The sequence below is a fragment of the Eschscholzia californica genome, unplaced genomic scaffold, assembly GCF_041429995.1.
Source record: "Eschscholzia californica isolate CP2 unplaced genomic scaffold, dmEscCali1.0.p SCAF_1, whole genome shotgun sequence".
NCBI lineage: Eukaryota > Viridiplantae > Streptophyta > Magnoliopsida > Ranunculales > Papaveraceae > Eschscholzia > Eschscholzia californica.
Genome location: NW_028238198.1, coordinates 49,632,702 through 49,644,374, shown reverse-complemented (window position 1 = coordinate 49,644,374; position 11,673 = coordinate 49,632,702).

Here is an 11,673-nt window from a genome sequence, read left to right as displayed (position 1 = left end):
GATTTTGTTGTTTCTAGGAAATGATTCGATCATTTTGATAATTTTGTTCAGGTCATTTACCTCATGTTGAAAGCAGTGGTCGCATCTAACTTTCCATATGATCCATAGAATGGTCGCGAAGTGGATATCTTCGCTGGTATAATTGAGATTTGAGTCCTTTTCCCAGGAAAAGATCCAGTCTGTAATTGAATTAATGTTCTCCGATATAATATTAAAATGGAACCATATGTTTTTTGCAAGCGCACAGTGTAAAAGAGCATGTTCGATTGTTTCTATGTTAGTACAGTTAGGACAATTTATATTGTTGTCAATGTATTTTCCGATTCTAACTCTGACCGATAGAGATTTAGTGCAGATTTTCCAGATGAAGATCTTGATACGCGGAACCGTAGGAATAGACCAGATGAACTTCCAATTCGGCTCTGCGGGATCTAGATTAATGTTGTTGGTGCTAAGGTGCTGGTACATAGATTTAACACTGAATTTACCAGAATCTGTAAGCTTCCATTTGATCTGATCTTTGCCTTCACTGTTCACCGGGATGGCTTTGATAAGGTTTTGAGTCGCAATATCAAAGTTATATAGCATTGAGGACCTTGTCATTCCATGCGTTATTCGTGATGAGTTGGGAAACTTTGTTAAGGCCAGAGTGATTGTAGTTATTTATATGACCGGTAGTTTCTGGGATCCAGTTATCTTCCCATATCTTTATGTCCTTACCTGATTGCACTTCCCACATAGCTAAGTTGGCAATCATGTTGTAGTGCTTCCTAATGATTTTCCAATTCCATGAATGATGTGGTTTCGCCGAACCTGGTTTATCTGTGAGCGGGAAATATTTAGCCTTGAGAAGTTTGGCCCATGTAGTGTTAGGTTCAATTTTAAGCTTCCAGGCCAGCTTGGATAGAAGGGTTGTGTTGTCTAGGTCTGGAAGATGAATACCTAGACCTCCGAGATTCTTTGGCTTGCAGATAAAAGACCAGGCTTTGGTACAAATTCCTTTCGACTTACCCCACCAGAAATTCCTTTGAATGGACTTGATGCGTTTGCAAATTCCTTTCGGTATTGCAAAGCACTGCATCTGATATCGGGGTACGGCCGCAGCAATGGCCGAGATGACCACCGTGCGACCAGCTTGGGATAAAAACGAGTGGTTCCATTTGTTGAGCTTGTTTTTTATGTGGTCGAGAATATCATTGAAAACTTTGGTTTTCTGAGCTCCTATGAATAGCTGAGCTCCCAGGTATTTCTCCTAGGTGGAAGCATATTTGACTTTAAGAGTTCGCATAATCAGCCTCTTGAACTTAGGATGCGAGTTTTTGGAGTAGAAGATATTCGACTTAGCATAGTTGATCATTTGTCCCGAGGCCTCACAAAATTCTTGGAGAATCTTCTTGAGGATGTGAATGTTATCGATTGTGTTTCTACCAAAGATGATACAGTCATCTGCGAAAAAAAGGTGAGATATCTCCAGATCAGCTCTATTAGTGGGAAAACCCTGGAACTTGTTGTCATTGCTATTCATCAATTTACGACTTACACCTTCCATAGCGAGAGTGAAGAGAAACGGGGAGAGGGGGTCGCCTTGTCTAATTCCCCTAGTAGGGTAGAAAGTGTTTCCCGGACGACCATTCACAAGGACAGACATGGAGGAGGTCGAGATACATGTCTGTATCATCTTGATCCAGTGATCTTCGTATCCCAGGTTTCTCATGATGTCTGTAAGGAAGTTTCATTCAATTCTGTCAAAAGCTTTGGACATATCTAACTTGAGTCCGAAGTATCCTGTTTCTCCTTTCATCTTTTTGTAAGAGTGAATAATTTCTTGGCCAATGATGATGTTGTCCATTATTTGTCTACCAGGAACATACGCCGCTTGGAAAGGAGTGATAATAGGGATCAAAGTGTGCTTAAATTTATCTGCAAGGATCTTCGTGATGATTTTGTAGGTGGTGTTGAGGAGACTAATAGGTCTATAGTCTGCAGGGGTTTGAGGGATGGGTGTTTTGGGAATGAGGCAAATGTGGGTATGGTTGATCTCCGGCGGTAGGTAGGCTGTTTCGAAGAAGTTCTGGACCAGGGTGTAGATGTCCGAGTTGATCGTATCCCAGTTAGATTGAAAGAAAAAAGGTGGATAACCATCCGGACCTGGGGCCGCCTCTTTTTTAAGACTCTGGATCGCCTGATCAATCTCTTCCTTACTCGGAATGGCAAGAAGTTCCAAATTTTGGTCTTGAGTAATCGCCGAGTTAAAAAGGTTAAGAGTGGAGGGATCTTCTTTCGGATTAATAGTGGTGCTAATATTGAGGAGATGAGAAGAGAAGATATCTTGGATCTCTTTAATGTCTTCTTTCCGATCTCCGTGGTTATCTTTAATAGTTGTGATCTTGTTAGTTCTGTCTCTTTGGATGGCTTGAGAGTGGAAGTATTTAGTATTCTTATCTCCGTGAGAAAATTATTCCTAGACTTCTCCTAGCTGTGATCTTGTTAGTTCTGTCTCTTTGGATGAAACATACACAGCAAGATAACCATCTAACAGGAACTAACCACAAAGACAAAAGCTACCAAATAAATGGTAGAGAAAGCCAAACCTAAGATCACTTGACTATCTTATACTAGTCAAGGCAAATTCCTGTTAACACAAAATATAAACTAAGCAAACAGTAAGCTAATAACATGAACAGTAAGCTAATAACATGAACAGTAAGCTAATAACACAGTACTTATTTACTTGAAAAGCATAGACTAATAGAGATAAATATCATAACAAATTATACATGAATTTTCCATACACAACAACTAACCTCACGCAAAGAACTAATATCACTGTCCCAAGAAGAAACACACAGAGATGCTACAAATTAATTAACTAACAGACTAAGTATGCCTAGTCTATAGCCAAGAAATCATACAAAGATGAGACTAGGATGCCTCTCCTTAAAACTAACTGACTAAGTAAGCTAATAACTAACTGACTTAGTATGCCTCTCCTTAAAGAATCCTAATCCATTCACTACACCTTCAAAAGTATTTAGCTTGGTTGGTTTTAGGTTGTGCGGATTATTGTTGAGGGTTGAAGGATGAAATTCGAGACTAGGGTTACGGCTGAAAGAGGGAGAACTCTCAAGAAATTGATGACGTCACGACGCACTTTCTTTCTCCTCTCAAAAAACCCCTCTCCCGATAAGTGAAGTAGAGCTAATTCTACAAAACAACTATCAATAACCTGTGTTTTCATAAAAAAAAAACATAAGAAACTAATATTATTGTCCCAAGAAGAACCTAAAATCAGCCTAGAAATGAATAACTATTTCTACTTCTTATTAGTAGTAAAGGAATTAAGAACTCAGGCTATACAAGAACAAAAGCTAGAGGGTAAAAGAAGAACTACAAATACCAGAAAGAGGTTGACTCTAGCAAGATACTACATCTCCAATCTATTAATAAGAGCAAAATAAAGAGATTAGAAGTACTCCCCTTGCATGTAGTTGATGGAGCTTTCTGTTGTGTGTGTCTTCTCTAATTCAGAGAATCCATTGATTGATGATGATTAGAGTGATGCCAAAACCTTATACCTCCAAATTTGCTACTTGTATGTTGTGATTAGCTCGGTTGATGATTCTTGATCATAGAAAGTGATAATAGGAGATTATATATGTAGAATCCTTCTTTCTATGAAGTTTTCTGATTTGGTTGATCTGAGTTTGTGTTAAGAGAACCTAGTGTCACGTGCATATTCTTGAGCATGCATATGACGTGACGAGTGCTAGGAGAGCACGTACGAGCACATAGGCCGGAGGGCCAAAGACGAGGTCGTTGGGGCCAGAAGCTTCTTGAGCCATGCACGGAGGTGCATTCATGTCTTGCCAAGAGCGAGTATGCTTGGTTAAAAGATTGATGTTTCCTTGTGGAAGTAGGCTAAACAAGAACTTTGCTACTATAGGAGGGGGTGGTCTCCCTTCCTCATATGCATCTAGCATATACCAAGACCTCGTGGATGGGAGCTCGCCCATCTTAGCATGGTATGCACGAAAGTGAGCATCCTCGTGGCGCAACCCATGAGGCCGACCTAGCGTATGCGAGAGAAGCATATTGCACGGGTTCCCTTGTCATAGGAAATGGCTCGGGACAGTACCTGGAGATAGGTTACTGCGGGTTCTTTTGGAAGTCGTGTTACATGTTCTCATGCCATGGCGAGGCGTGCGTCGTGCTAGCATATTCCATAAGGAGGATTGAGCTACTCAAGGGGCCAAGCCTTGATGTGCTATGTTGGGCATGAGGTAGCTTATTAGAGATGGATGCTCCTATGCCCAATGTCCGCACTTATGTTGGTATCCTTTATAGTGGGCGAGAGTCTATGACTCAAGGAAGAGTTATACGGGACGGCACGAGCTATGCTCGTAGGTTGGGACACGATGGTGTCATGCCGCATTATTGGTTGGGAACCAAGGTGACTTGATAGTCGAGATGCTCCGAATATTTTCGGGAAGGCTGGTTATGTACTAGGAGGGAGTACATGACGCCGCACGGCACGTTAGGATTTGATATTCCGCACTATCGACCCGTGTCTTTGAGCATAATATGTCGGGTCGACCTAACGGGACAAAAAGGCCGTGACACTAGGTCGTGATTTATGTTTGATCGCAGGTATGGATTGGTATGGAGAGATTATTAGGTGGTTTAAGAAGGATCGATTGTTGTTGATATGATCTTCCAAACTGATTTAGCTGCAGATTCGATTAGTGAAAGAAATTTGGGTGAAATTAAAGTGATGGGTTTTTAGGGTTAGAGTAAAAAGGAAAGAGGGAAAAAATTGCTTTTGCTTACGTCATCTCGGACCCTCTTTCCTAAAACAACTCCTCCCAAGTACGATTAGTTATCTCAAAAAAAAATATTCAAACTTTTTCAATATTTAGCTTCTCGTAGTATTTTGGGGTCGTGGGTTGGAAGTCCAAAAATTAGAGAAAATTCGGTCTAAGACCCACCCATAAAGATCTATAAGTATTTACTCCTTTGTCCAAAATGTTCAAACTACCCTCAGTCAAAAGATTTTATACATCTGGTAGTTTGTATAATGCATCAGGTAGTTTGTATATTGCATCCGGCAGTTAGTACAATACATTTTCAAATGTGTAAACCATTTTAGTCGGTTAATTTAAGTTCTTAGCATCTGAAAAATCAGGTTAGGAACTATGCATAAATGACTTTGTTTGAATCTTAGATGTAAGCATTTCTAATTCAATGTTTGTGTATTGTATTTGGTAGTTTGTATAATGCATTTCTAAGTGTGTAATTTATATTATTCAATGACTTTAGGTTCTAAGCATCTAAAAAATTAGGTTAAAAACTATTAGAAATATTGAGTACAAAAATTAATTCGTATGAATCTTAGATGTAATGCATTTATAATTCAATGTTTGTATATTGTATCTGGAAGTTTGTATAATGCATTTTTAAGTTTGTAAATTTCATCTTGTAGTTTGTACAATGCATATTTTAGTGTGTAATCCGTACTAGTTAGTCACTTTATGTTCTAAGCATTTGAAAAATTGGGTTATGGGCTATTAGAAATGTTGAATACATAAATGACTTGTATATGTAGAGGGGTAAAATTGGAAGAAGATAAAAAATTGCCTAGAGGTGGAATTTGGTGCATTGGGATCTTCATTTGGACTAGATGTGGGTTTATAATTTATTTTTGGACTTTCATACATTTTGGAGGATGGGTGGACTATTATCACTAGTAGGGCCTTGTTTTTTTTACCTTTAGCCTATTTTTTCTAATTACATTCTAGTTTATTACTATAGCTTCCGTTGTAACAAAAAAAACTTTGTCAACACTTGCTTTCCCAAGTGGTTGAAAGTGTTGACATAAACTCCAAAACCCTAGAGGTCCCGGGTTCGATTCCCAGAGGAGGTGGATGAATAATATTCCTTTGTAAATGAGATGTCTTTCGACCAAAGATGCAATGCGAGCAATTTGTTGGATATGACAATTGATGAAGAAGATCATCAAGTCCGGTTGAATTAGGGGTCGTAGTGTTTGGCTAGAAACCAACTACGATCCTCGAATTACGAAGTAATTCGCGACTAACATCGACCGGATCCTACATCGGTTACACATAAGAATGTCTATTTGATCGGATGATATGACTAGTGGGAATGAGACATATAATTACGGGAGAATCCCATAAATATGTCTTATAGGTCTAAAAGAAGTTTAGGCAAAGATAGCACAAAAGGCCCAAAAGAAGGGATTTTGGGTCGGGCACCAAAAGGGTGTTTTGAGCCCAAAAGGTGGACCGACCATGGGCACACATAAGGGGTCGGCCAGATCTGGAAAATATGGCATGCATGGGGCGCCCACAATAGAGGGAATTGGAAAAATAACAACTAGTTTATATTTTTCACTATTTCCTTAATCTTATTCAAAAGGGACTTTTTAGGAATCTAATTGGGGTTGGACTCTAACTTAGAACTCTATATAATGTCTCTTAGGGACTTGAATAAGGTGTGAAATTTCTCAATAAGCTTTCTTACTCTACCACACCAAGTAGAAAATGGTTGTTTGGGTCAAAAATTATTCATAATAACTAAAAGAACAAATATATTTTTTTAGTAACTAAAAATTATTCATAATATATAACTAAAATTATTCATGTAGACGCTTCGTTTACTACAACAGAAACATGTATAGGCATAGGATTAATAGCTCATAGTGCAGAAGCAAAATTTATACAAGCAGAAGCAGATTTCTCCAGAGCCAGAACCAGTGAAGAGAGCGAAGCAATTGCTATTCTTAGAGGATTAACATGGGCGAAGGACAATGAATACAAAAACATTGTCATCGAAAGTGATAACTACAATCTTATAAAGCACCTCCAAGATAACACGCACAGAATCCAGTGGCAGTCAACAGCTTATATCTATAAAATTCAGGATATAGGGAATTATTTTGACAGTGTCATTTACAAGTATGCCAATAGGAGCCCCAACTCTCAAGCTGACCAGCTGGCGAAATGGGCCAGGAAGAAGATCAAGCGACAAACTTGGAAGAATGTACCTTTATTTTTATATAAACATTACTGTAATAGTTTTTTAGTTTGAGTAATATAATGCACTATTCAACAAAAAAAAAAAACTAAAAGTAGTCAAAATATTATATCTAATGATACATCAAGTTAAAATAATTTGAATAACTAGTAATTATGTCATTTTCTATTTTTTTTTTCTTCCCAAAATACTCTACATATTAAAAACCACTTTCTCTCTCAAGAAACTTTAGGGTTTTTTCTCTACTTCTCCAATCCCTCTTCTTCTCCGATCCTCCTTCTTCTTTGGAGATCAATAATGTTTCATCTATAATATTAGGTATAGAAGTCCAGAATGGATGTCCTATTTGGATCGATAGATGTAAGAGAACTCGTTTCGCACAAGATTTTGAAGAATCGTCTCCACTTTCATCCCTAGATCTTCAGCTCCTAATCGATCTTCTTCAAGTTCGATCTCTCCACATCAAAGAGGAAGTCCAAAATTACAGTCTTGTTGATGGAGACCATCCTTAGCAGGATGGGCTTCTCGGCCATGGTATAGTCGGATCTCACGGTCAAGTCACCTAGGTTTAGGAATTAGGTATTTCCAAGTTAAGGTATTTTATTTGTTTAGGAGTTTTCAAGATTAAGATTAATAGTAATCAAGGAAACTAGAGTTTAGTCATTATTTTCTAATTCAATGGATAATAAAGTTGTTGACAAGAGAAAATCGATTGTTTTTTATTTATTGATGAAAGAATGGTTGGAATGTTTTGATGAATAATTTATTGCTGGTTCTGTTTGTTACAATCTACCGGTTGTGAGTGTATTTGATTAGGGGTTGGAATTAAGTAATGGGTGTATTCATTGTTATAGAGGAGATAATTCCAATTGTAAGTAATGGGTGTAAATTCATCTCAGATCTTCAACTTTTTAGTCTTCTTATAATCTTCTTATTTGTTTCTTCTTCTTCATTCTTCTCCAAAGAAACCCTAAAACCAAATCCGAGATTATGTTCTACAAAGCTTGCAAATCCAGATTGCAATTTAAATTTTGTAAATCTATTTTGTAATTTATAATTTGCAACCGCAGTTTGCAATTTATATTTGCAAATCCGGTTTGCAAGAATTGCAACCCCTTTTGCAGAAAAACAGTCAGAAAAAAACGTCGCTTTTCCTGATTTTTATTTTTGAAAAAGGAATTGAATGTGGATCTTGAGAAAACTATTGAAAAATCCTTTCTAATTTATAAGTTTCATAGAAATTTGACATCTCAAGAAAAAATTATATAGATTTGAAGTTTAAATAAGAAAAATAAAAAAGGCCGCTGATTTGGGGAAATAAGAAAATTATCCGGGGTGCAAAGACTTTATAAAAAACTAGTCAACTTCAGTTGACCAATACATTTTCTAATTGTTGTGAGGAATAAAATTGTGTTCACCATTTCTTCTCCATGCCGGCAAGGGTCACCGGTAAACTGCCATTGCCGGCAACCTTAAATGTTTTTTTTTTTTTTTAAATTTCTCTTATCTCTCATTTTCCATGAAGGAGATGTCTTTCGACCAAAGATGCAAAGCGAGCAATTTTTCAGATAGGATAATTGATGAAGAAGATCATCAAGTCCAGACGATTTAAGGATCGTAACGTTTAGCTAGAAACCAACTACGACCGCCGAATCACGAGGCGATTCGCGGCTAACTTCGTCCGGATCCCACGTGGCCTCTAACTTTAGGAAACCTAATTAGGGTTGGCCTCTAACTTTAGGGTTCTATATGAGGCCCTCATTAGTTTATAATAAGGTGTGTAAAATCCTCAAGGATATTTCTAGCTCTACAACATCAAGTAGAGAAAGAAAGAGAGAATAGTTCCCAACTATCTATCTAGTCTAAAGAAGAAGGCGTTCTTCGTCTAACCACCATTAAAGTTCTAGGTAAACTTGAGGTGGGAGATCAAGTTGATTACTCGGTGTCTCAAGTAGAGGAGCTACAATTGGTGCTCTTGGTCTTCTTATGTTCTCGTTTAAGTCTGTGGGAAATAGCGATTAAGGTAACAATCTCTATATCTAACTTAGTTCGTATTAAGCTTATGCATGAGATCCTGGGGATACTAGGGTTAGACATTAGATGTCTGAGATTCCGCTTAAAACACTGGAAGACACCATAACCCTACATTCTGATCGCCAAATCTGGCCACCACTAGCCTCGACCACTATTGGGTTATGGTGTCTCCTAGTGTTGTTAGCGGAATCTCAGACATCTAATATGTCTAACACTAGTATCCCCAGGATCTCATGCATACGCTAATAATGTAACGAAGTTAGTTTAGTGATTACCTTAATCGTTAATTTTCCCTCGAACCTTTCCAATCGCTTGAGAATACCAAGAGATCTAATTGTAGCTCTTCTACTCGAGACACTGAGCAATCAACTTGATCTCCCACCTTGTTGTTAGCTAGAACTCCAATGTTGGTTAGACGAAGAACACCTTCTTCTTTAGACTAGATAGATAGTTGGGAACTTCTCTTTCTTTTTCTACTTGATGTTATAGAGCTAGAAAGCTTCTTGTGAATTTTTCACACCTTATCCAACTATAGTGAGATCCTTACATACAATCCTAAGTTAGAGTCCAACCCTAATTAGGTTTCCTAAAGTCCATTTTGAATAAGATTTAGGAATTGGTCAAAAATAGAAACTAGTTTTTATATTTCCCTTTCTTTGTTATGGTCGGTCAAGGGATGCCCTAAAAGGGCAAATCTGGCCGACCCAATTAAGGTGTGGCCGGCCATGCCTAGGTCGGCCCACTCATGGGCCCAAATTTCCCTTAAAGGCCCCGACCCAAAACACTTTTGTTTCGTCCTTCGTATTATCTTTGCCTTATCTTTCTTTAGGCCTTTTTGGACATATTTATGGGTCTAACCCATGTCTATATGTCTCATCCCTCTAGTCATATCTTCCGATCAGTCAACATTCTTTGGTGTAACTCGATGTAGGATCCAGGCGAAGTTAGCGCGAATCGCCTCGTGATTCGAGGATCGTAGTTGGTTTCTAGCGAAACATTATGATACCTAAATCATCCGGACTTGATGATCTTATTCATCAATTGTCATATCCGAAAAATTGTTTGCATTGCATCTTTGGTCGAACGACATCTCCTTCAACCACCACCATCGACATTTATCTTTCTCTTCCTCTCTTTCTCTCTCTCTGTTTTACAACAACAACATGCTAATAACAATTGCCGCAGTAATAGTTTCAAAAACCCTTTATATTCTTCTTCTCTTGATCCAAATTCTAAATTTCCTTCTAGGCTTTTCTGGTTAGTATTCCACTGTTTTTGTTGTTCAATTAGTCTTATTTTAGGGTTAAGATTTTCTCGTCTTCTTCTTTATCTTCTTTAGTAGTAGTAGTAGTAGTGCCATCTCCTCATCCAACTGAAGTCATGAAAGTTCATAAGATTATTAAAAGAGTTCAGATTCAGCAAAGAGTTCAGTATGGAGTCAAGACTAGTAAAACCCTAATTGTAATCACCCCAACTTATGTTCGAACATTTCAAACACTTCATCTCACTGGATTAATTCACTCATTAATGCATGTACCTTATAATCTCATCTGGGTAGTAGTTGAAGCTGGAGGAACTTCTAATGAAACAGCTACAATTGACCGCGAAACACCTCGTGGATTAGTATCTCCCCCTCACCCTCTACATCTCGTGGTCGGTTGACCACGAAACATTTCACGACCATCTATGTAGGGTTATGGTGTCTCCTTGTGTTCTAAACGGAATCTCAGACATCTAATGTCTAACACTAGTATCCCCATGATCTCATGCATAAGCTTAATATGAACTAAGTTGAATAGAGATTGTTAAATTAATCGTTATTTCCCACGGATTGAGATGGGTTAATATGGTTGGATTTAAGAAGACCATTGCTCAATTGAAGCTCCTTTACTTGAGACACCGAGTAATCAACTTGATCTTCCACCTCAATTTTATTTAAAACTTTAATGGTGGTTAGACGAAGAACACCTTCTTCTTTAGACTAGATAGATAGTTGGGAACTATTCTCTCTTTCTTTCTCTACTTGATGTTGTAGAGTTACAAATCTCTTTGAGAATTTTCCACACCTTATTCTGATTTAAGGATGGCCTTATATAGAATCCCAAAGTTAGAGTCCAACCTTAATAAGGTTTCCTAAAAGCCAAAATAGAAGCAAAATAAGGATTTCACCAAATAGAAACTAGTTTCTATTTTTCCTTCCCTTACTCTGGCCGACCATCCTATGCCCTAACTGGCTTGGTCTAGTCGGCCTCTTTAGTGTGGCCGGCCATGCCATGGCCAACCCACTAATGGCCTCGAGCTCCCGACCCAAAAACCCTTTTGTTTTCGAGGCCTTTTACTATCTTTGCCTTATCTTTCCTTGGGCCTTTTGGACATATTTGTGAGTCTAATCCATGCATATATGCCTCATCCCTCTAGTCAGATCTTTGGATCAAACCAATACTCTTTGGTGTAACCCGAAGTAGGATCCGAACGAAGTTAGCCACTAATTGCCCCGTGATTCGAAGATCGTAGTTGGTTTCTAGCTAAACACTACAATCCCTAAATCGTTCGGACTTGATGATGTTCTTCATCAATTGTCATATC